This window comes from Eupeodes corollae, chromosome 1 (assembly GCF_945859685.1).
Source record: "Eupeodes corollae chromosome 1, idEupCoro1.1, whole genome shotgun sequence".
In the NCBI taxonomy this organism is placed as follows: Eukaryota; Metazoa; Arthropoda; class Insecta; order Diptera; family Syrphidae; genus Eupeodes; species Eupeodes corollae.
This window is the reverse complement of record NC_079147.1, coordinates 93,793,255-93,816,557: the sequence shown is the minus strand read 5'-3', so window position 1 is coordinate 93,816,557 and position 23,303 is coordinate 93,793,255. Positions and strand designations below refer to the sequence as shown.

The 23,303-nt window shown below is 35.4% G+C and overlaps 1 protein-coding gene across 1 annotated transcript in view; it reads left to right on the top strand.

Annotated features, from left to right (window-relative positions):
* The window catches only part of LOC129938696 (homeotic protein Sex combs reduced), a 107,986-nt gene that overhangs the window by 53,234 nt on the left and 31,449 nt on the right, over positions 1-23,303 (top strand). The window lies entirely within an intron of this gene.

Below are 23,303 nucleotides of genomic sequence, written 5' to 3'. Positions count from 1 at the left end.
ATCTTTAGAATTATTTTCTGCTGCGAGGAATGGCGTTTTGAAATTTTACTCACTTACTTAAGGTGGCGCTGCAATCCTGTGTAAACTAGATTGCAAACAAACTTCTAAATCTAGAAGATTTTGGGAAAATCCAAACATGGCTGAAGGATTTTCATGGTTGGGTGGGTAAAGGTCACACTACACTAACACCGGCAGTGCCCTTGGGGTGGTGAACGTCCGTCTTAGTCAAATTTTGAATTTTTTTTTTAGTAAACCGGCCTGATATATGTTTTCGGCTGCCAGTGACGTTAACTTCCGGGAACAAGATCCCCTCCCCCACATCCTACGAGCTGACACTGCGCATAGAAAGCAGGCTACGTTCTCGGGAGTAGACACTCTTTCAATTTTTCTTGGTGTTCCTCTTTCCTTTTCGAGATGTCCTGCCACGGTTTGGTAGTTTCACTGCCTTATCGACTTATCCCTATCCACGCTCTCCACCACTTACCGGCATCAAAATGGTGTCCCTAGCTAGATGTCTCCAGTTGCGCACTTCAAGTTTGGTTAGGTCGCTTTCCACTTGTGACCGCCACCTGATACGCGGTCTTCCTCTCTACAGGACACTATACGCATGGATTCGAAGACTTACCGAGCCGGTTTCTATGCGTCCTACAGGTGCGCCATCTCAGGTGTTGGAATTTTATCCTTATGGCTGAGTCTTTGCTCGCGTACAGCTCATAGTTCCATCTTCTTCTCCAATAACTTTCTATGTATACGGGACTGTAGATCTCGTGAATAACTTTTCTTTCAAAACGACCTTACATGCTTTCATCCGCATTCCTCAGAATCCATGGAGGACAGGGGTGATGAGGATCATATATAGCTACAATTTGGTCTTTCGAAAGAGGTCTTTACTACTCAGTTTCTTTCTTAGAAGAACATAAAAGCTGTTATGCAAAAATAATTCTTAGTTTGATCTTAGCGCTGGTATTATTTTCTGTGTTCACAGTGGAGCCTAGGTAGAAAAAGTCCGTAACTACCTTAAAATTATGTCTGTCGATGGTGACGTTTTGTCCGAGACGTCGCGATAGTATTGTAGGTCGTTTGTTGATGACACCATGCTTTCCTTTTAAATATTTGGTTGTCAACTAATTTTGTCAGCACTATTGAGAAACTGTACCAAAACTCCATAGCATACATTTATAAGGCAAAAGAAAAATCAGAGAGGATTGAAGTGAACCAAGGAGTAAGGCCTGGCTGTAATCTAAGAGCCTTGTTATTTGCACTTTTTCTAGATGATATGGTTGAGTATCTCAATTGAAGAGTGGAGTTTGTGACTCCATTCTAATGGAGTCACCTACTGCACTACAGTTGATGATCAATAAACTGAAAAAATAGTACCAAGTGTGGAATCTGGAAGTCATTCCGGAAAATCAAAAGTCCTGTTTTTTTTTAAATGGATATAGCAAAACGGCGAGAGACGAACACTAGAAATATGGCGAAAAAACTTTTAACGGTGTTTTGTGGTGCGCAGTTATACAGAAGTATGAGGTATTTGAAAGCCTATTACGCTTTTTCTCAAGAAAAATATTCTTTTTTCCGCACCAAAATATATTTGTTGTTTGGAAACTGGTCTTCGGTCACTACTTATTTCAAATCTTAAGCTGAATGCTGACTACATTGTGAAAGTGCTAAATATGTAGGAGCATAGGCTACCGAGAAAGATAATGGAGTATGAGATTCAAACTAAGAAGCTGTGCTGTAAAGATTTTAACTTGATAGCCGCAGACTGTGGCTTGACCCTGAATTGAAGATGCTTTGCAAGTAATATCTGTCAGTGATGAGAATGAAAGGTATGCGCATATTGAAAAGACTCACTCATCAACTGAAATGCAATATTATTTAAAGTGCGTGTTTAATCTCAACGACAGAAACTATTTTTCCAGCGAATACAACAATTCTATCATTGGAACCATATTTAAGATCCTCGGAGAACTGATCAGACTAAACTTCAAGCCCCCACACTCTGTTATCAGCATGAGAAAAAGAATATATTACACTTCGTAAGCGTTTGTCCCTGACAAGATGAGGCGTGTTCACTTTGAAAAAAGCTACCTGCAAGTTGAATAGGTTATGAACTATCTGAATGGTGCGAACTGGATGCGCCTTTATGAGTTCTACAAAGAAGCGATAAAATACAGAGCCCAAATCGTCGATGAAATATTTCGATCCAAACCATTAACGCTCATAAGAATCATGTCATGTCTTGAACATTTATTCAAAATTTATAATAATCTATAGTTGGTTCCAACCTTTATAGAATTCTCTATGGTTATCCTGCTGAAACAGAGGAGTTTTCGTTCCTGAATATACTGTCATATGAGGCCTTGAAGTCGATGAAGAGATGGTGGGTTTCGATTTGACGTTCTTGGGTCTTTTCCAGCAACTCCCATAATGTTAATATTTAATCCACTGTAGCTTTTCTAGTCTAAAACTTTAACTTATAAGGACCTATCAGGTAGATGACGGACGATGAGCTTGTCTTATCAGCTTTTGTATATCATTTGAATGTTATTTCCTCAAAATTTGTTTCTAACCAAACTGCAAAATGTCCTCTTGAGAAGTATGATTATGCAAACGTAAAATTGCTGAATCGTATGAAATATTTGTTGTAGCTGCTGTTGAACACTATATCAGTCCATGGAGAATTGGCAACACAAACTGAAAACGAAAATTATAATATGGTGGTAAGAAGTTTGCCGGAGCAGCTAGTGCAGAATGAATACAATAAAGTTGGTTGTTTGCAAATATGCAAAATATTTCATTTAATGAAATTAAAGTCTCGAAGTTAAAATTTAATGGAATAATTATTAAACAGTGTGCAAAAAAAAACTCATACCTTAAATTAAAGAACAGGTTAACCAAACCCTTCTGACATACGTATAATCTGAAACTGCAACTTTTTTAACAACTAAAAATCGTTTATAATTCTCGTTTTTAACCTCGTCATTCATACCACCATCATCACAGAGCATTTTAGTGTAATTTAAAATTTTTCTTCTTAATAACAATTTAAATGTTTGACGTGATAACATATAATCAACTTCCTTACACTGAAAAGGCCTTAGAACTTGCACACGCAAAAATCTCACTCCATACTAAACACAGTCACGGTCAAACCACGACCGACCGCGACTGACGGACGTTGAAGAGCAATAAGCGACGGACATGACGGACAGCTTTAAACTTATTATAATTATAACTACCACACTCTTTTTTAAACTAAATTTGCATACTCACACGATTGAGTAAACATGCATTTTTCGTATATATGATGTTCAGCTTATAATTATACAACAATGCAACTTGTTTATCGTGGTTTCAAGACTCAAAAGCGCACTCATTCAACATGCCTTGCCTACCTACCTTCATAAATATATATTTAAAGAGTGGTGTGGACCATTTTAAGCCATTGTAACAGTACTAATAGAGTAATTTTCTATAACCTTCAAGCATGTAAGACGCCAGTAATTCACTTCACTTTTGGTTTGCATTTTGCAACATAAATTGTTAACATATTTTCAACCCAGCCAGCTCAGCGCAGCGGGGACTCCCCATCTATAATAGCGTGCGTGTATGCAAGCGCTTGATTGGTTGGATGAAGGTGGAAGTGGAAGCAAGATTCGAGAACACGGAACAGACAAAAAAAAAAACACCTGTAGGTACATACCACATGAGCTGATCATGGAGGAACCCTTTACTCGACACCATTTCCCGGCCAAGTTAGTAATTTTCTTCAAGAATTTGCATTTGTAAATATGGCTCACACGTGAAAGTCATGCATCGAACGGACGATGTTAGCGCACGGATGATTGGCCATATTATAATAATAAGCTAAGCGGGAGAGAGAGCGTAGAATTCCCGCAGAGAAGATAACAAAAGAATCTTGCCCCCTTTCATATTGGCGGATGCGGACCTGTCATCGGGGCTATGGAAACCATTTATTTTGAACCAGTTCCATCATTATTTCGTGAAGAACGCACGACGAACGACGACGATGATGATGCCTCCCTCCGCCATCGCCATTATTATTGTGTGTGACTTAACAATCTGGTTTTACTTATATGTACCTCCAAATGTCCGAAGTTATATCTATACACATTCCCGCTCTGCTGGTTCACTAATTAGTTTCCCGGAATACCTTAGCTACTAAAAGTTATTCCAACGAGTTTTTTGGGTTTTGCTTTATGATGTTGTAGGTTGTTAGTTGTTTGTATGATGTTCGATGATGTGATGGCCAAGTCAATAATTCCGAACAATGTTAACAACCGCGTGTAGCCCTTTTCTTATTCTCTCTTTTGCCTGTACATCAGCTTATTATGATGATAAGTGCAATCGATGTGATTTTTTCGTTTTATCGGAAACCATCATCGCACTTTTTGTATAAGCCGTAAGCGTTTTTCAAGTATAAATTGGACTATAATTTTTATTTTCCCTCGAGTCTTAAGCCATTTTGTCTCTTGATAATTTTATTTATACAGGTGATATTAAGATTAATTTAATTTTAAGTAATTGTCTGGATTGGCGACAGGTTTTAAGTGCTTGATGCTTGAGTGATTCGCACTAAGTATTGGTTAGCTGGAAAAAGGACCGTAGCAGAGAAAAGAGTCTATTTTTAAAAAGAATTACTATTTCTTAAAAATATAAAAGAGGCTGGGATGCGACCTACACTGATAAATTCCCATTCCGTCTGTTGATTTGTCTTGATTAAAAGGTTTGAAGGTTTTCGTGTTTTGTTAAAAAAGTTGTCAGATGAACCATTTTTGAAATATTTACATATAATGGAATAGTCCGATTTATTTTTGTGAACGAGATTTTTAGTCGAAAACCATTTTTTTACAATTCTAAGTAAAAGTTTTTATTTCTTATATAAACAAATACCAATTGGGTGCATGAAATTAATTTCAAGCCAATATCTTCTATTATTCACAAGATATCGAGAACTGAATCAGCGTACTATTTTTTTTTTTTTATTTTATAAAAAACTAGCTGACCCGACACACGTTGTTTCGTCATATAAATAATTTCTAGAGAACATTTTGCTAGAAATAGATAACTTATGCGGAGATCCAATCTTCAGTTGTACACTATGCGGTTGCTTGCCTAATAAATTCAATATTAGTTCAAAAACTCTGTTGGATAATTTATAGCTTCGGAAGCATCACAAACTGTATCAATAAATTTGTATGACACCAAGTCTCCTGTCTCCTATATTGTCTGTGTACATCATCGGAAAATATCTAGTCAATGACAGCATCTTGTGAATCAATAATAGTGCAGAAATCAAACGGTAATTTTATGCATCCAGTTTCATCTGTAGTAACTTTTCCGTCCCCTATAAGTAACAGTTATCTTGAGAATGCTTCAGCGGATGGATCTTGAAGCGTTTGAACACGCATATTTACATTCAATTGTACTTTTCCGCATTACGCCACAGAGGCGATAATTTTAAGCACGCATTAATCTCATCAGCGTACGTTGAACTCGAAATAACGGGCAGTATTTTTCTGAAATCATCTGAAAATAGTGCTGCCAAATCGTCTGTCATGGTTTCTTATATCTTTCAATGTCCTGTTCAACGTCTCAAGCGAATGTTTGTGTGCCATAGTGCATTCATCCCTGCTGATAATTTTACAATGTTTTAGCGCCGCCGCCGTGGCCATGGATTTTTGTTTTTTTTATATTGCAAACAGCGCCTGGTTTATTTTCAATATTAAGTAAGACAATTCAAATACTGAATGAGCTAGTCTGCCTCCATCTAATAAAATTGCAGCAATGCCAGAAGAAGCAACAGCCAATGCGATACCATTATTTTATCGTATTTTAGCAAGAATTAGCGAAATTAGGAATGTTTTGCCAGTTTCACCTGGTTCATCCAAAAAAAAGAATCAACCTTGTCCTGCTGAAACTGCGATCATCATGTGGTCATAAATGGTTCTTTGTTCTTCATTCAATTTTGCGAGCGACTATCGCTGCCATTTTATTCAGTATTGTATTGAAGTTCACAATTCAATTCAGTGTCTATCAAATCAGATGCATTTCGATTTGGTAAATGCATACCGAAATGACTGAGTGATAAGTAGGTAATGATAAGGCAAAGATCCTCAATAGCAATCAATGCTTCATTGTACATATAACGTCACTGCATACTATCATAAGATCCTTTCACCGTGTACGACGTTGATGCAACTAAACCATAGCAATTAGTAATATAAAACATAGATAAAAACCTATTCTCAGACCTACAGTCTGTATATGCAAAATTTCATTGAAATAGGTTAAGCCGTTTCATAGGAGTATGGCAACTAACACTGTGACAGGAAAATTTCATATATTGGATTTACTATAAGTCGAAAACAATATTTTCTGTGAGATAAAATTCGTTTAAAGCCAATATTTTTTTATTTTTAAAAAGATTTTTAAGAAGTTTAAATATTATTTTTTTTTACGATTTTTATTTTTTGTTAAAAAAACTGTCAATTCGATTTATCGTAAAATTTTAAAAGATGCAAAAAACTTTATTCTTCCCTACATACATTTTTTTGACGTTTATTATCTTTTGTTCGTTAAATACTTGAGGTGACAGTTACTTTTGTTCAGTTTATTTGATTTATAAAAAAAAACCGTTCATTGGAACTTGTTTTTTAAAATGTTTACCTTTTTTTTTTAAATTGCCATTGTATTTTTATCTGTATAACAAAATTTTATTTAATATATCTCTTCTGGTTCTTGAACTATTTTCGACGATAAAAACTTCCCCAACATACGGACGTATGAACGTAAGTGATATAATTTTAGAAGAGTTTTATATGCTTAAGAAATTCAGGAACTTTATTAAATTCAACGACTTAAAGTATAATAGGAAGGTGGACAATTTTAGTTTTTTTATATAGTACAAAATACGCGGGAAAACGAATCTCCATTTCGCACCAAGAATATATGACAAGTATTATACCAATGAATTAATATTTACATATTTTGACTTATTGTCATTACTTGAATTTGCATGTGCAATTATATGATGTTAATTACAGGGTGTAACAGTAAGTTCAAACGCACGCAAAGACATCTCTCTTAAAGTCTTGAAATTAGAATCTAGCGACCTTTAAACGTCGAGAAATCTCACAATCTTTAATTTGACAAATCGGACGAATTACAATAACTTTCTATGGAAACTTAATAATATATTTAATTAAATTTTTATTGGACTGTTTATACAACCCACAAACGAGATTTTTGACCCGTTTGCGTCTTCAAAAAAAGAAAGTGAAATTGAGTTCTTCATTTTTCTCATAAAATTTCGTACTACTATAATATTTTGGAAAAAGTTTTCAGTAATTTCAATTTTAAGAGTTATTTTGTTACTTAATGAAAGCTTCAATGTCGGCTTCCAGTTCGTCACCTAAAGCAAGTTTGTCAATATAGACAGAGGCCTTACATGCATCGTCTAGTTCAAGGGGTGTTAAAAAGCATGATCTAGGCTGGTGATACGTGAAATAAACGCGCTTCTTAATTTGTCCATTGTAAAGCGTGCATTTGACACAGTCTTGTTTAAACAATAATTTACGTAGTTAAAAGCTCTTCCTTTTTGCGAAAAAAAATTTATTATCATAGCACTGTAGCGGTCAACATTTACTATAACGTTGAAGAAATATCGCCGAAGGTTTTCGCCAGCCCATAATTTGCAACAAATAGTGTCATTTTCGACATGAATTATTAGAGCTCTTGCAATGCTTCTTGCAGCTCTTTACTCCAAATTGTTTATTCCCGTATCCATTTAACATATAAAAAAGTAGATCTTCGGTCAACCTTAAACATTCGGTGCTGTGGTAGATCCTTCGGCATGAAATTTTTTCACGAGCTTTATTTTGAAAGGCATTACACCTAAACAAAACGTAACTGCTCCAATTCGATAATTCACGGTCATCAATAACACTTGTTGATGCAGCTGCTAAACATAGTTTCCTCAGTTTACTCTCAACGTAAGGGTGTTAGTGATTTTATGTCAAAGCCGAATGCCTAAGCTTTTTAATGTTTAAGTTTAAATTATTGACTGTTAATTGAACCCTTAACATTCTTTCTTGTGTAATCTCATATAAAGAACGGGAAGATATTGAAATAGAATAAAAGATAACCCCTGCACGAGATAACTTTGCCCTCAAATCGTTCAAGCAAAATGTCAAGCGTCGTGTTTGCTGTGTGGTAAGTAGCTCCGTCCTGCTGGAACCACATGTCGTAGAGGTCCATATGGTTCAATTTAGGCCATGAGATATTAGTTATTATTGTTATGTAGCGGTCGCTGTTGACGGTGAACGCATCACTAACGTACTTTTCAAAATATCACTTACGGACCAATTACGTCGCCGTCCAAAAACCTATACACCAAACGGTAACTTTTTGAGGATGCATTATCACCTGGTGAACCTCACGTGGGTTAATGTTGGAACTAGAGATGATTTTTCGGCCAAAATTAGGGTCCTCTTCCAAATGATTTGAAGTTCAGTCAGCGATCAAACAGCGGGGTTGTCAATGGTCACGAACTTTGAGCTCCTGGGTCACTTGGATCTTGTACGGGTGTAGGCCCAAGTCCCGATGGAAAATTCACCAAGTTCTTGTGCACGGCGAGGAATAGACTGCCTCGGGTTCTGCTGTATACTTTCACGGACCGTGGCGATGTTTTCTTCTACCAAACGTTGAAGAGTCGACTGTTTGTTGCCACCGCTTCAACCGTAAAATGCACGAAATGTAACGCAAAGTTTCCGTTAACGAACACTCATTTTGGTAATAAAATTTTATCATTTAAAAGTGCTGTTTAATCGTGTAACTTGCCATGATTATTTGCCATAAGCAACTGAATAATAAACAAAAGATTTGACAAATGTCACCAAAACAAAATGGCCGCCACTGGAAGCCAAAATCTACCAGCGCTAATTGAAAAACCCTTCGTTATAGAATTAAGTACATTGATTTATGAGAAATACAAGTTAAAAAATGTTACCAATAATTAAACAATATTGTTTTGTCTTTTCTTAATAGGGAAGATAAAAGTGTTAGCAATTGAAATCACAATGTATTTTAAGTCTGCTCAAATAAAAATTCAATGCATTTAAACAATACCCGCCTCAATTTTGGGATTGTTTTAAATTCGGATGGATCTCTTTCCAATGGATATAAATTATTGTCACTTGTGCAATTTTCATATTATTCTACGTAACTCGTTAAATCACATCTCATGACAAAATAAATAATGACAGATAAGTCTATATGGCGAAAAAACGCAGTGATTTCCAATTACAGCTCAAAAATGATTGACCCCCACTTTATTGATGTACTATGTACAAACACTTCCTTAACGCCTTTTTTTCTGAGACACATTCATCATAATTGGCCAGGACGAGTACAATGTATACAAGTACCGTATACCAACAATCCGATCTGATTTAACTTAGCTCCATCATGCATAATTATTTAAATTCACAGTTCGCATTTGGTGCATGCGAAGAAAAACGCGCAAACGATGATGATGCGACGCACATCAATTTCACTGATGTGCAGCATTTACGTGGATTCATCGATGAAAAATCGATTGGCATCGTAAATTGATTCGATTGATTGATTGTTTCGAATTGGCGTGCCATCAGCGGCAACGCTACCATACAACTACTACTTCTTCGACTGCTTGCGGTTGCTGGCTGGGGTTTGATGGAATGATGCGTTCGTTTGTTTATGGACTTCACCTCTCTCTCATGACTTGAGAAACAAAAAAAAACACCTTGCAACTCCTACCGCATACCGGAGCCCCAGGTTGGTATAGGTATTCGACTTTCGATTCGACGTGTGCTCGGGTTTTGCGTCTTGAGATTCCTCAATTTTCCGTCGGTCGTTGGTGGTGGTCGGCTTAATGTACATTGTGGTGTTTTCAACTTCATTCCACCGATGATGTTGATGATGATAGTGAAGTGATATTTAAGGAAACGTCTCGTGGTATGTTTTTGTTCATCATTAAACAAGTTGTCTGTCTTCGAAGTATGCCCTGCGCTGCTGATGGTCTCAATACGAATAAAACGGTCCTTACTGCAAGAAGCCCTATAATTAAGGTGGTCATTCCATCAATTACCGATGTGATATCTTTCTTTCAATTCTATTTATTTCATTGTAATCGTATTTTTTTTTCGAGTCTGGTAAGTGTTTGCTTTTCTTTAAAGTCCTTACAGGAAGATACCAACGAGTTGTGTATTTTGAAAAATTAAAAGATCATTAATTTTATGCGATTGCAGTTGTTAATGAAAGAGTAAAATAATTTTTAAATAAAGAAAAAACTCTTAAAAAGCCGTTGACAAAAAACACCCCTTATTTTCGAATTGACGATGGCATGGATGGCGTGGTGGCAGAAGTTTTTCAATGGTGTTGTCGGTATAATAATAGTAATTACTTGACTTCTTTAATTTTGAACTCAAAATGTATGAGGACCCTTTTTATGTGTGGATGGTATTCTACAATTCGTTTCGAGGACTTTCACTTTTTGGGGGGTTGCTACTGGTTTTGTTAACCATTATTTAATCTCTCCTCGGAAAGAATGACAATCCCTTAGAGAGATGCGATATTTGTATGTGTATATAGACCCTTGTTAAGAGAGTGTACATTTTATTAACGATTATTCCTACATAACGTGGGAGAAAGGCAAAGGCTGGCAGGTATTGTGAAATAGGCAGAGACAAATAATCTTCGTGTTAATTATTTGATTTGTTTTTATTTAATTTGAACGAGTATTTTGGGATTTATGTTGAAACGAAGTGCTGGGATTTTACGTTGAAAGAGCCAATGACAGGTTATGTAGGGAGGTGGTAGAAAAATCTATTATTAATTTTAAGGCTTTTGCGATTATGTATCGGATTTGTAATTTCATTTTTATTTAGGGGTATAAGTTTGCTTTAAAAATTCAATACAATTAAATTTGAAACGACGCAAAATAAGGAAAAGGAAGAGCATCTTAGCATCCAAAGAAAGAACGACAAACAACTAATATTTTTTAAGAATCAAAAATGAGGAACATAGCAGAAAATGCACATTTTCTCTTTTTATGAGAAACTTTTCATTCTTGACTCATTAAGATCTGTTTAGATTGGATTATAGTGTATTGTTAAGGGATATTCCATTTCTTTTGATTTGTTTCGATTTTCTTTAGGAAATTCTATTTTCTTTTAACATGTCAAAACCGTTCTGTGGATCACGTCTTAACATTGACGGTTCGTGAAAAAACTAAGCTAACAATTTTAGAATTAAGAAAAGAGTTTATTAATTTAAGAGGAGAGAAACACGAAAATCATAAGCACAAAGTGCGTCACAGAAATAGAAAAGATTCTATAAAAACCTTAACCGATTCGCTAACTAAGCTAGAAAATCGAATCTTGCAGTCTTGTAAAGGAAAAAGGTACAATTTTTACGATACATGTACGTATACATTTAAAATAACATCATTTAGACAATGGGCCTGATTTTTCATACATTGAAACGTTGACAGAATTAATGCTTTCTATATTTTGACCCGATTCCGGCCGCACGAACGGTTACAAGCTGTCTGAAGCGTTGACCATTCAAATCTCGAATAGGAAAAATAAAAACAGATGACGCCCCATGCCGCTACTTCTATTCAAGCATTTTGAAAAATATTCAAAACAAATATATTGGAACTTTCTGTTTTCGTTTTTGGATCCAAATGATTAGAAAGATTATTCGACAGTCTGACGACATGAACAAAAAATTTCTGGGCGATTTTAAACACGTATTGTTGGACGGGCCCAATTTGATAAAGGTAGGTAGAAATGGCGATCTCAAGGCAACCTAGCCTGAGATCCAATTAGCGCCGTAGTGCGCAGTTTTGATAACAAAAACTCGTTTGACCTGTGGTAGAAAGGAAAAGATTTATAGAGAAGCTTCATAGCCATTATGTTAGAGCCATTTTGTCGCATTGAGAAAAAAGATTAAGTCTCTAATATTTGTCTCAGATAGCTCATCAAGTTCGTGAATGAATGCTTTTCTGAAGTATTTCATTCTATTGTTTGCCAAAGCAGGACTTTTGCAGAGGAAATGGATTATCGTTTCACTTTCTCTTTGGCCACCATAACTACGCCAAAAGGTGTTGTAGGAGATACCCAACTTCTTTGCATGAACACCTATAGGCCAATGTCCGGTACAAACCGCAACAATCCTGAAGATCGATCAAGAAGATCGTTTGTACGGGTTTTATTATAGGTGGGCCATATCTTCCTAGATAAAATTCAGTTGGGTAAATTGCTCCACCTTCGGTTTGATTCAGTTTGGTAGATAGGAAATTTTTTACCCTTCATAGTACCAAGAGAAAAGTTAAACATTTCCGCAAATTAGCTATGAAGGGCCAATCCTTGCCTGGGTAGCTCGTCAGCCCGTTCAATTCCCTTGATACCACTATGGCCCGGAACCCAGATCAGGGTGACACCGAGGTTAATATTCAGGCTCGCTAGCTCATCGCGACATTGCTGGACCAATTAAGATGAGAATGTGGCCGAGTTAATGGCTTTGACAGCTGCCTGACTGTCTGTAAAGATAGCCGCATTTAGGTTTTGGTTTGGGGTTTGTTAAAGTACCTTACATGCCTTCCTTATTGCCAGCAGTTCAGCCTGAAAAACGCTAGCAAAGTCAGGAAGCCTATTGGATTTGGCTACATTTAGGGACTCAGAAAAGTTCCAGAACCAACTTTTTTTCATCAACCGTACTCTCAGAAAAGTTAATCTAGAACTGGACATCATAAGCATAGACATGGTATTGACAGAAGGACAAAACAGAAAGCAGATCATTAATGAACAACGAAAAGAGTAAAGGCCCAAGGATTGATCCTTGAGGAACACCAGTATTAAAAGAAAGTAAAGAAGACAGCATACCATTACAAGACACGGTTTGCATACGATTGGTGAAATATGAATAAATAAGGTTTTAAGTTGTGTTAGAGAGGTAAAAATAAGTATTCGGTTTATCACAGAGAAAATTATAATTCACGGAATCAAATGCCTTAGAAAAGTCGAATAAGAATATCACAGAAGAAATGTGTTTGTCTAAAGCCTGTCTTATATCATCGGATGCATTAAGCAAAGCTGAAACGCAGCTTTGTCGGGACCGCAATCCTGACTGCAGAGGTGTCAAGAGTGTTTTGTCTTTAATATGTTTTTTTAAATTCATTACTTATAAGAGTTGTACCCGTGGCATGATGGTTAGCGCGTTGGACTGTCATGCCAGAGGTCTTGGTTACAATCCCTGCATGTGCCATCTAAAGTTTATTTCATTGGTACTGCCTCTTGCGAGGAATTGACAAATTCTCCAAAAGTAATTCTTGTCATGAAAAGTGCTTTCTCAAATAAGCCGTTTAGATTCGGCTTAAAACGGTAGGTCGCATCCATCCCTGACAACAGTACTCGCACAAGGGAATGTTTGAGAGTTGTAAGTCAAAAGACCCTGGTTCTCAATGGACTGTTGTGCCACCTTACTGTTTCTTGTAAGGCTTTCAAAAGCCTCAGATAAGAAAATAAGTATTTTTTACTGGTAATCCTTTTTCTTTCCTTGTTTTGGGATACTAATTGTTTGAATTTTTCAAAAAGCAGGATATGTAGAGGTCATTAAAGTTGTATTCAAGATGTGCGTTATGTGAGGAAGAAGAATTTTAATAGAGTCGAGATGAATATTGTCAAGTCCAGTGCATTTCGATTTTATAGAAAAGATTGCTATCATCATTTGTCATCATAGTCACGTCTATTGGAATTAATTTTCCTGATTGCAAAAAAAGCAGTCTACTGGAAATGCGCACTGTTTGGAAGATCAATCCTTCCTCTTTCCAACGATGTTAGTTTTACTCAAAAAGAGGTGTGATTTTTAAAGTCTTTTTCATTTATCTTACTCATAAGATAATTGAAAATATGCTTAGTTCATTTAAAATTAGCTAAACAAATTTTCTTTGCTTACATTAATTTAATAAATTTCTTTCAAGAATTCATTTAAAATTGTTCATCCTATTCCATACATTTTAAGAGAAGATGTAATATTCTGGGAACATATTGAGATGTAGCAATGGTTAACATTATTGGATCGTAGAAGAAACCTTAGGTTTTAAAAATTACATTTTTTATATATTCTTAGGTGCTTTTAACTATTTTAATAAGATTAAGTACATATTTGTACTTGCAAAACCTACAAACCTTAAAGGCCATCTTTTTTTAAACCTTTTTTTTCTACATTCCGAATTAATTCAAGGACAGAGACAAATTATAATTTCACATGCTGAACATTTTTTCCCATACATACAACATCTTCATCCCGATTATTTATTCCCGTACAAAATCTTACAGGTGATATAAATCATTCTAAAAACCCGGCAGTGCACCCTTCTCGAGTAAATCTAAAACCTTTTACATCTTATTCCAAATTCCCTTTTTCTATCCACTGAACGAAATTCCTCAAAGTCTCAATGGAACTTGGATACAAAACTAAAGAATAAAAACCAATGCGAAAATTTATAGGAATGAAATCTATTTAACTTATGAATAAATTCATTGCAAACATTGAATGTTTTATTAATAGGGTGTCAGAAAATAAGTCGAAGAAGCACAAGTTAGCGTGCACCAGGTCATCCCGCAATAAACTAAACACGCATCATGATTCTATATATCTTACGTGTTGTATATCGAACAAATTTGTATCTTTCTTGGCGTTGTTGATTTATAACATTTTATGTTGCAATTTGAGAGGATACAACAACCTATACCTTGCACGTTTCCGTTTCACTTTTGCTCTGACCACTGACTGCTTTTTTTATATATATGCTACTTGGTATCTAGCCAAGAATAAAAAATACAATAAAACTGCCACCACCCCTAACTGGCAATCATTGGTTTCAAAATACTGTCTCTTGACAAGCTCCGAAGACGACACGTCTCAAAAAACAGAACAAGAAATGTCAGCTGGGCCGATACCCCAATATTTACAACAAAGATACAAGACCAGCCGACGACGACGACGAAGGCTACGCGACACATTTAGTTGCAACAGTGGGTGCCTTCGGTCATCTTGTTAGTCACACACGGTTGTATCAGACAGTTTTCAAACAAAAATAAATAAAAACTTAAATTGAAAAATATAAAACAAAATTCGAAATAAAGCACATAAAATCAAAAAATTATTTAAAAAATTTATTTTTAAATTAGTGTAGATAGGCTCTGATGATATTTCTTGATGGAGGGGGAGAGGGAAAGGGAAAGGCAGGACCAATCTGAAATTTTCGCACGCCAGCATAAATATTTATTTGTTTGAAATATCTGTTTAGATTCTTTTCTTAAGAAAACAATTCCGACTGTTTGGACTTTCTAATATTTTGAATTCATTATTGAAACACCCAAGAGTGAGCAGAGTGATCCAAAAAGACCGAAACCGAGGCGAGGCAGTGGGTTCACTTAATATAAATTTCAATTTCACAAATGATGTAGCTATAATATGGTCGCTGCCTTATTGACTTAGTTCCCAGATTAACTTTGGTGAATCTATTTTCGTTCCATACTATACACGTTGTTTGTTCTGAAAATATTTAGAAAATTAGGTTTTTTAGTTTTCGTTCTTTGAAACGGCTCAGTAGTATACAATGCGTGGTAAATTATAATTCAATGCAGACAAAAAGTATATGAGTATTAAACTATACTGAGGATTGAGAGACATTCTTAAAATTCAAAGAAGCATGGCGCTAAGTTTTATATTTGAAAAACCATGATGATGATGTTTATTCATTGGACTAGTTGAAAGATACACATATTTGTGAAATGCATCTTGAAAAGGGGAAAAGTGATGCGTGTTCCGATCATGTAAACGTTGATGAAAAGTTTGTTTTTCTTTGTGAAGCGTTAGAGGATTTTTTTTCAGAAACTTTGAGTGTATACTTTGCAACTTATGAACGCTGATTGATTAATGAAGATAGCAGGTCATAATTGACAGAATTGATAGTTAACAAATTATTTGAATTCAATGTTCTTTCATATTAATTTTTTGATTCACTTTTTATTTGGACGATTTCCTGATATGGAAGGGTAACAAATTAGTACTGTCTGACCTATATCGGCGGAACTGTAAAATGTCTTAACTTCCTATCATATTTTAAATTTGTTTTAAAAGTCTTTAATTATAGATACTGGTGTGCCTCAGGGCTCTATTATGTCTCCTATACTATTTCTCAATTATTTAAATGATTTTATCAGACATTTGTAACCCACTTAAATGCTTCGCAGATTTTTACATTTGTTTTTAGATTCAATACCCTTAAGAAATATTCTGATTGATAAGCTTATTTAATTCTAACCTTGATTTTGACAGTTTTGGTATACTTCTGCCTATTGCATCAATTCAATGCTGTCTACTGTCGTTAAGGGTAATTTACCAAATTTGCAGGTACCTAGCATGGGACTTCCATCAAGTGAACTAAACATCTCGAAATAAACCGTATGTGACAGGTGAAATGTGAATCTGAAAATTCCGCAAGTTGTACTCCTCTTTTATATACAAAACTTGTGTATCTTCAAATTTTGATCCGTATAAGCTGATACTCTCACAACTTTCTTTTGGAAAGAAGGGAGTTTGAGGTGATCATTAATTCATTATATAATTCTCATTCGTGGAGAATTTCTAATGTGGCGTGTGCTGCTAGTCTTGTTTTAACATCGTATCGATGGTCTTGGAATATTACAATTCAGGCTTACAGAAAGTGACTGATGATGGATTTGACAATATGCAATATGTATTAAAAGCCACACCAAACAATGAATTTTTCGAGATGCTTTTTATTTGGGTGTTCTTTAATCTCATGTAGATTAATTATTTTAAAATATTGTTTCTTGACTTGCCCACCTTAGTTCCTGCATTACGAATCAGTCCACCTTTACACAAATGGATCAAAAAAAATTGAAGAAATTGTGTACTCTGAACGACTGAAATTGAGTCTCTCATTAAGCCTTCCCAATCATTGTAGCGTGCTCCAGGTGGAATTTTTGGCGATAAAAGAAGGTTTGTCCTTGCTTAAGAAAAAGGTGATGTTTACATCTGATATGCGTACTTTCTCAAATAGTCAGGTCGCTATTAAATCTCTGGACTCTTGTTTTAAAAAACTCCATAATAGTCCATAACTGCTGATCATCTCAAATGGAGATGGCACAATAGTTTAATTTTTACCTTTGCTAGGGGTATCGGGCCATAGAGACATTCCGGAAATTATAATGCAGATGAACTCGCCAGAAATGGTACAGTACAACCCATTCCATCACTTCTGCTGGCTAATTCTGATATACCAATCGCATGTAAACTATTGCTAATGCAAGACACTATGAAAAAGGCAAACATAAGGTGGGATAACATCACCACGTGTGAGGTCACAAAAAACATCTGGCCTACAATAAATTTAAAACGATCAATGTGCTTGCTATTTCTAAGCAGATCGCATATAAGCTCGATAATAGGTTTCAAAAGACTTTTTCAAAAATCTGTATGAATAAGAAAGAGGAGGAAACAGTTCTAACCCTGCTCTAGCTCAAAAACGCAAGAATTAGCTAGAAGAATTCTTTTATAACGATCCAAACGATCTCAATCATATTGACATAATCAGCCTCTTACGTTTCGTAAGTAACTCAAACTGATTTCATTGAGCTAAGAAGACAGCCTCAAGATTAATGTGGTATCACAATTGACTAATATGAAGTCATTCCATAATTTCCGAAATGATAATCGTCAAAACGATTGCCATTAATGAAATCGTCAATAATTTGCTTCACGTAACTATGTCACTATCGTCTTGTCCATCGTTTTCAGTATAGGATCGTTCAGTATATTTCTGAAATGTCAAAATGAACTCAACGAAAAATAATGTCACGTGAAGTAAGGCTATCGTCAAAATGCTATAGTGTGACTATAATCGTTTTACGGAATGACCCTCCTGGGCCTTCCGCTCGTTTCACACTACACGGTTTGGCATTAAACGGATCAATGGCTAATGACACGTTATACGGTTTTAACCGTAGGGTATAACACGATATATGCAGGGTTCCTGTGCTTAGTATACTTTTTCATCGTGTCCTGAAGTGGCTGATCGAATTCTCCCGCACGAATTAAATTGTATGATTTGAAAACTTGCATTTCGTCACGTACGCCACTAAGCTTATCGATCCGCCCGGCTGCCGTATACTGTTGTGGCAGTAGATAATTGCTACACGGCGCGGCGCCTGCATTTTGCAGTGACCGTATAATATGAAAGCGTATATGTTCTTCTTCGCGCCTCTAACAAAATGTCACCATTCGGTTTTTTGCCGTACGGTCAAAACCGTGTAGTGTGAAACGAGCCATAGTGTGTGCTACTCCATCACCGACAGCCACTTTAACCTAACCTACTTATTCACCCAAAATAGAGCCTCACAGCTGAAATTCTGCAAAAAGCTGAGTTCATGTGAAAAATTGAATTGACAGTGTCGAAGGTTGCTTGATTGTTGATTAATTTCTTACTCAGCTTAAATTTATCTCTAAAACTGCAAATTATCTTCTCGGTAAGATGATTACGGCTACCGTAAGATTGATGAAGCTCGCTAAACTTTCAAAAGAAATCAACTTCCTGGCATTTTGGTGATAAGAAAAAATTGATGTTTGTGTTTTCTTCGAATTAAGAACATAGTTAAATGATGAGGACCAGTCAGTTCTATTGCTAGCATAGATCATTTAAGTTACATATGTGTTCTGTGTTTTGCTGTTTTGAAATTTAGTATCGAATATATTTCCATATTGCCATTAAAACAACAGGTTTGTTACATTTTTCGCATATGTTGGTAATAACATAAAGTAGATTTTACAGGTTTTCGAATAATATTTTTAAACTACCTACTGCATAATTTGTTTTCCGGTATATTTTCATCAATAATATCCTTTTAAATAAGTAGACATTTTTAAAAACGTTGTATTTAATTTTTTTTAAATCGGTATAAAGCTTTATACCATCATTTAACCGTTAAAAAACACATCTCTAATTGAAAACATTTTCACCATTACTTCATTGCAGACAGACGTAAGTATTTGACTTGATCCCCACTCCTGATTTGTCATAATTACCTCAAAAATGCCCTTTCTTGCTGCCAAGACACACACACCGACATGATATCTAGTATGTATAATATAAGCAACTTAACACATGTCCGACAAAAGGAATGATCCTCTTTAAACTGATCTACCAAAAAAAAAAAACACACAAGGTATCTTTTTAGTAGAATAGAACAAAATAAAAAAGAAAAACAATTTTCCCAGCAGGACTACTCCTATATGAAAAATAAAGTATTTTCATCCATTTTATTTTTCTCCAAACTTACATATCTTCGTGTACATGAATGCATATAACCTACCCTCTGGACCTCAATAAAGAAATAAATTCTACTTTAAGTCAAAACATTTCCTCACAGATATTTATCAACTTCTTCATCGTCCCGACACATACATATACTCGAAGTTCGCATAGAGAAAGGAAATGATACCAGAAACAGACACAGCAGTTTTTGTGCAATTTCAAAAATGGGATTCTGTTTAACTTTTTGTTGTTGTTGTTGTTTTTGTTTGTTTCTATCCTGATGCCCAATCCCCAAGTCCAGTTGTTGTATCTATGTGGAGGGAAAAAAAGGTTTACACAGTGTTCATTACACAAATCGAATTTCTTGGTACACTTCTAGCGCAAATCCCCCAACCGACTCAAATCGGTTACAATTCGAAATGGGATTGTGAATTATTAATGAACCAAACAACAACAACAACAACCAGCTCATACATATACGTGCCAGCCATCCAGATCAGCTTCATAACCATAACCATCAGCTATAGCGTCAGCTTCAACTTCAGCTTCAGCAATAACCTAGCCTACACCCAGAGCATTTTGCACAAATCGAAATTAACGCAGCAGCCCAAGTTGGAATAAAAGATTGTTACGCGGTGCGAAGTGAAGAGCAGAGTCATCCTCCCTCGGGCGTTTGGTACTCGTTAATTTTTTAAATGTTGCCATACACGGGGAGTTAAACATCAGACAAGGCGGTGGGTTGCAGGAGGAATATTTCTATACAAGTACTCGTATACCTACATACAATGACTGCGAATCTCATTTAAGCTGCGCGCGCGCAATTCAAGCCCCATAAGTTCCTCGACATCGAAAAAGCAAATTACTTTCGAGGCCGCCAACAATGGCGGGCAACAATTGCAATTTGTTCGCACACTCCCGGTCTCCAATATGTTATAATAACGCTTTTCCCCCCTGCAAGCGGACTTCATATCACAATCTTCAACTCAAATAAGAGTTCTAGAGAATACAAAAATGGAAGACTACACTTAGGAGATGGCATATGCCCGAGTACCGCGAAGTAGAGGGCTTTAGACGAAGAGAGATACACCTCCAAGACATTGGAATAATAGGTCGGGCTGCTGGCTGTGTAGTGTGTATAGTATGCTGTGCATGGCATCATCGTGATGCCATTCCCGAAAGTGCTCCGCTTCACAATTCCTCGTCCGTGTTGTCCTTTGCCGCCGCTGATCCCATGCTCCTGCTTCCATGTCAGTCTCAAAATCCAATTCCTACCTACACTGCTCGCCTTCCTCCTCCTCCGAAGAGATGTGTCGTGTAGCTCATTTGGAAGCTTATGGGCGATAACTTTGATTCACTCCGCGGTTCATTAAAGGCTGGAAAGACTTATGTGTGCGCTAAGATGATGCACCGCGATGGTATGGTATGAAGTTGGAGTTAGAGTTTATGCGGATGACGATGGATGAACCAGCAGCACCACCATCATGGTATACCATCAGTGCGTGATGATGATGACATTGATGAAGAAGAAGAAGAACCTTTTAATTTCGTTGAAGGTTCCAGTTTTTTTAAGTTTATTTACTTTAAAACAAGTTGTTCCAGATTTGTTTTTTTTTTATTTTTATTAATTTTTCTTTGAGATGTGTGCGGGTATGTGTGTGTCTTACGAGCCATATTGATTTTTGTTGTTGTTTTTTGAATTTTTTGAAACCGGAAACCCACACGCAACCGCAAACCGCATATTCACTTAATGGGGTATTAAATGAAATCAGCTTCTTCAAGGAAAAATTCTTGTTTTGAATTCTTTTTTCTTCTTCTCCTCCTCCTCTTTCTCATGTTTAATATGGTAGAGGAAGAGGTAGTCAAATAAGATTTTTGTGTGAGGTAAGCGAAATTATAATTTTAATTTCATCAATATGCAATGAATCTTATTTGAGTCACTTAATAGATTTATGAGAATAATATAAGAAAATAAATGCATATATAGCTTAACGGTGACATGCAATTAAGTTTAACAACCTTTTACGGTTTAAGATGGCTTCATTTTAAAAGTTTTGATAGACTATTTCGAACTTTTCTTATTGACACATTTTCATTTTGACACACAAACAAAATGTTTTAACTTCCCATATGAAGTTATTGAAGGGATTTGTCGAATTGAAATATTTGTCATTTCAAGACGTTTCAAAAACCCTAGAATGTAAATCAACGGTTTTTAGATATTCTGCTATATTTTTTTTCATCGGCCATATCGACTTCAAATAAATCGTTTTACATCAAAACATGCTAAATTCCTTTCAAAATTGAGTGGGTCGATTTTTACTTTAGCAAACTAATACGTTTACAATATTGCTCAACTCAAAACTTTATATAACTACTTTAAAAAAAAAAACAAATAATTTATAAATATAATTATCAAAAAATAGGAATCATGATAAAAATCATGGGTTAGTTTAATGTGAAAAAAAAACAGAGACTAGAATTCTTCAGCTTTTATTATGGCTCTGTAGCTAGCGGCTTAGTTGCAAAAAACGGTCAGAATCCTTCATCCTTCCTTTCTATTTTAAATACTTATTGTTCTTTCCAAGGACATTGTCGTGGCAGCCAAAAAAGACCGTTCCAATCTCCATAAGCATAGTGCAAATAGCTACGAAAAAGATTGCGTCCTCCCGAGCTTTAAGACTTCATAAATTGCAAAAGAAAAATGTTGATATGTCGAAGATACAGTTTTCATCCCGAAAATAGTTGAGTTCATTTAAGTCTTAGTTAAGTTGGCAGTAATATTCTCTGTCCTAGATTCCTTATGAGTATGTAAAAATTATATTTCCAATGTTAAATATTGCTGATCGAAACACTAAGTTGTAGATTGCATCTCCTTGCAACAAGCTCCCACTTTTTGTAAAATAAAGATTTTGAAAATATTGCATGTGTCACAACAAGTTTTGTTAAACAATGTTCTGAATAAGATACAGACCTAATAACATAATCGAAGTAAAGTTTCAAAGTTGAAATAAATAGGGAAGACATTCTTCAAATAAAGCATATAATTCGGGGAACTAAATGGAAGTTTAAACACTCGTTTCCAAAAAAATGTAAGTAGTTTTTTAACTTCTTCATATTGCTGATACCCCAAAACTGAGCGGCATAAAACAAAACTGATGAAGAAGTTTCCTCGAACAGTTTATACTTTGCCCTAAAGCTGAGTAAATTTGTACTTTTTAAGCGCTGGTTTTGATATTCATATTTAAGTTTGAGGTTATTTTCATTCCTAGATAATCATATACTCCTTAACTTCTTCTATCATTATTTTGGACTTAGTCAGATTCACTGTGAGATTCTTATGTTTTAAATGAAAAATAGTTTTTATAACATTTGGTAAAACTAACAAGTTTTAAGAAAAATGCAATAGACGCTTTTTAAAAAACAATAAAATCTACGAAAAAATACTACGAATGACTGGAATGTCCCGAGAATAAGAGAATACATTGACTTAAGCTAATTTTCTTACCAAAATCAAATCAGCATTTTTTATGAAGAATTAAAAAATAAAAACCTTAAAAAATACTTCCGAATATTGGTAAAAATTGGTTTTCAAATAAAATATCTTGAACTTACTTTATTACATAAAAAATGTTGTTGTTAATTTTTATTTTTAGTAAAATCCAATTGACAAATTTTTGTTCTAGTGTTTATTTATTTAAAAGGCAACAGCTGCAGCAGTACTTCCTTTGTATGAATATTTCCGTAACCGATTGGCATATTTGTATCCGTATGTCCTCTATAACTTCACGAATAAGATCCAAAATCATGGAGCATAGGCTTTATTTCGGCCTTAGGTCTTTTCACCCAAAACTAAAATGTCATAAATCCCAAAATTGGCCACAAAGACCAA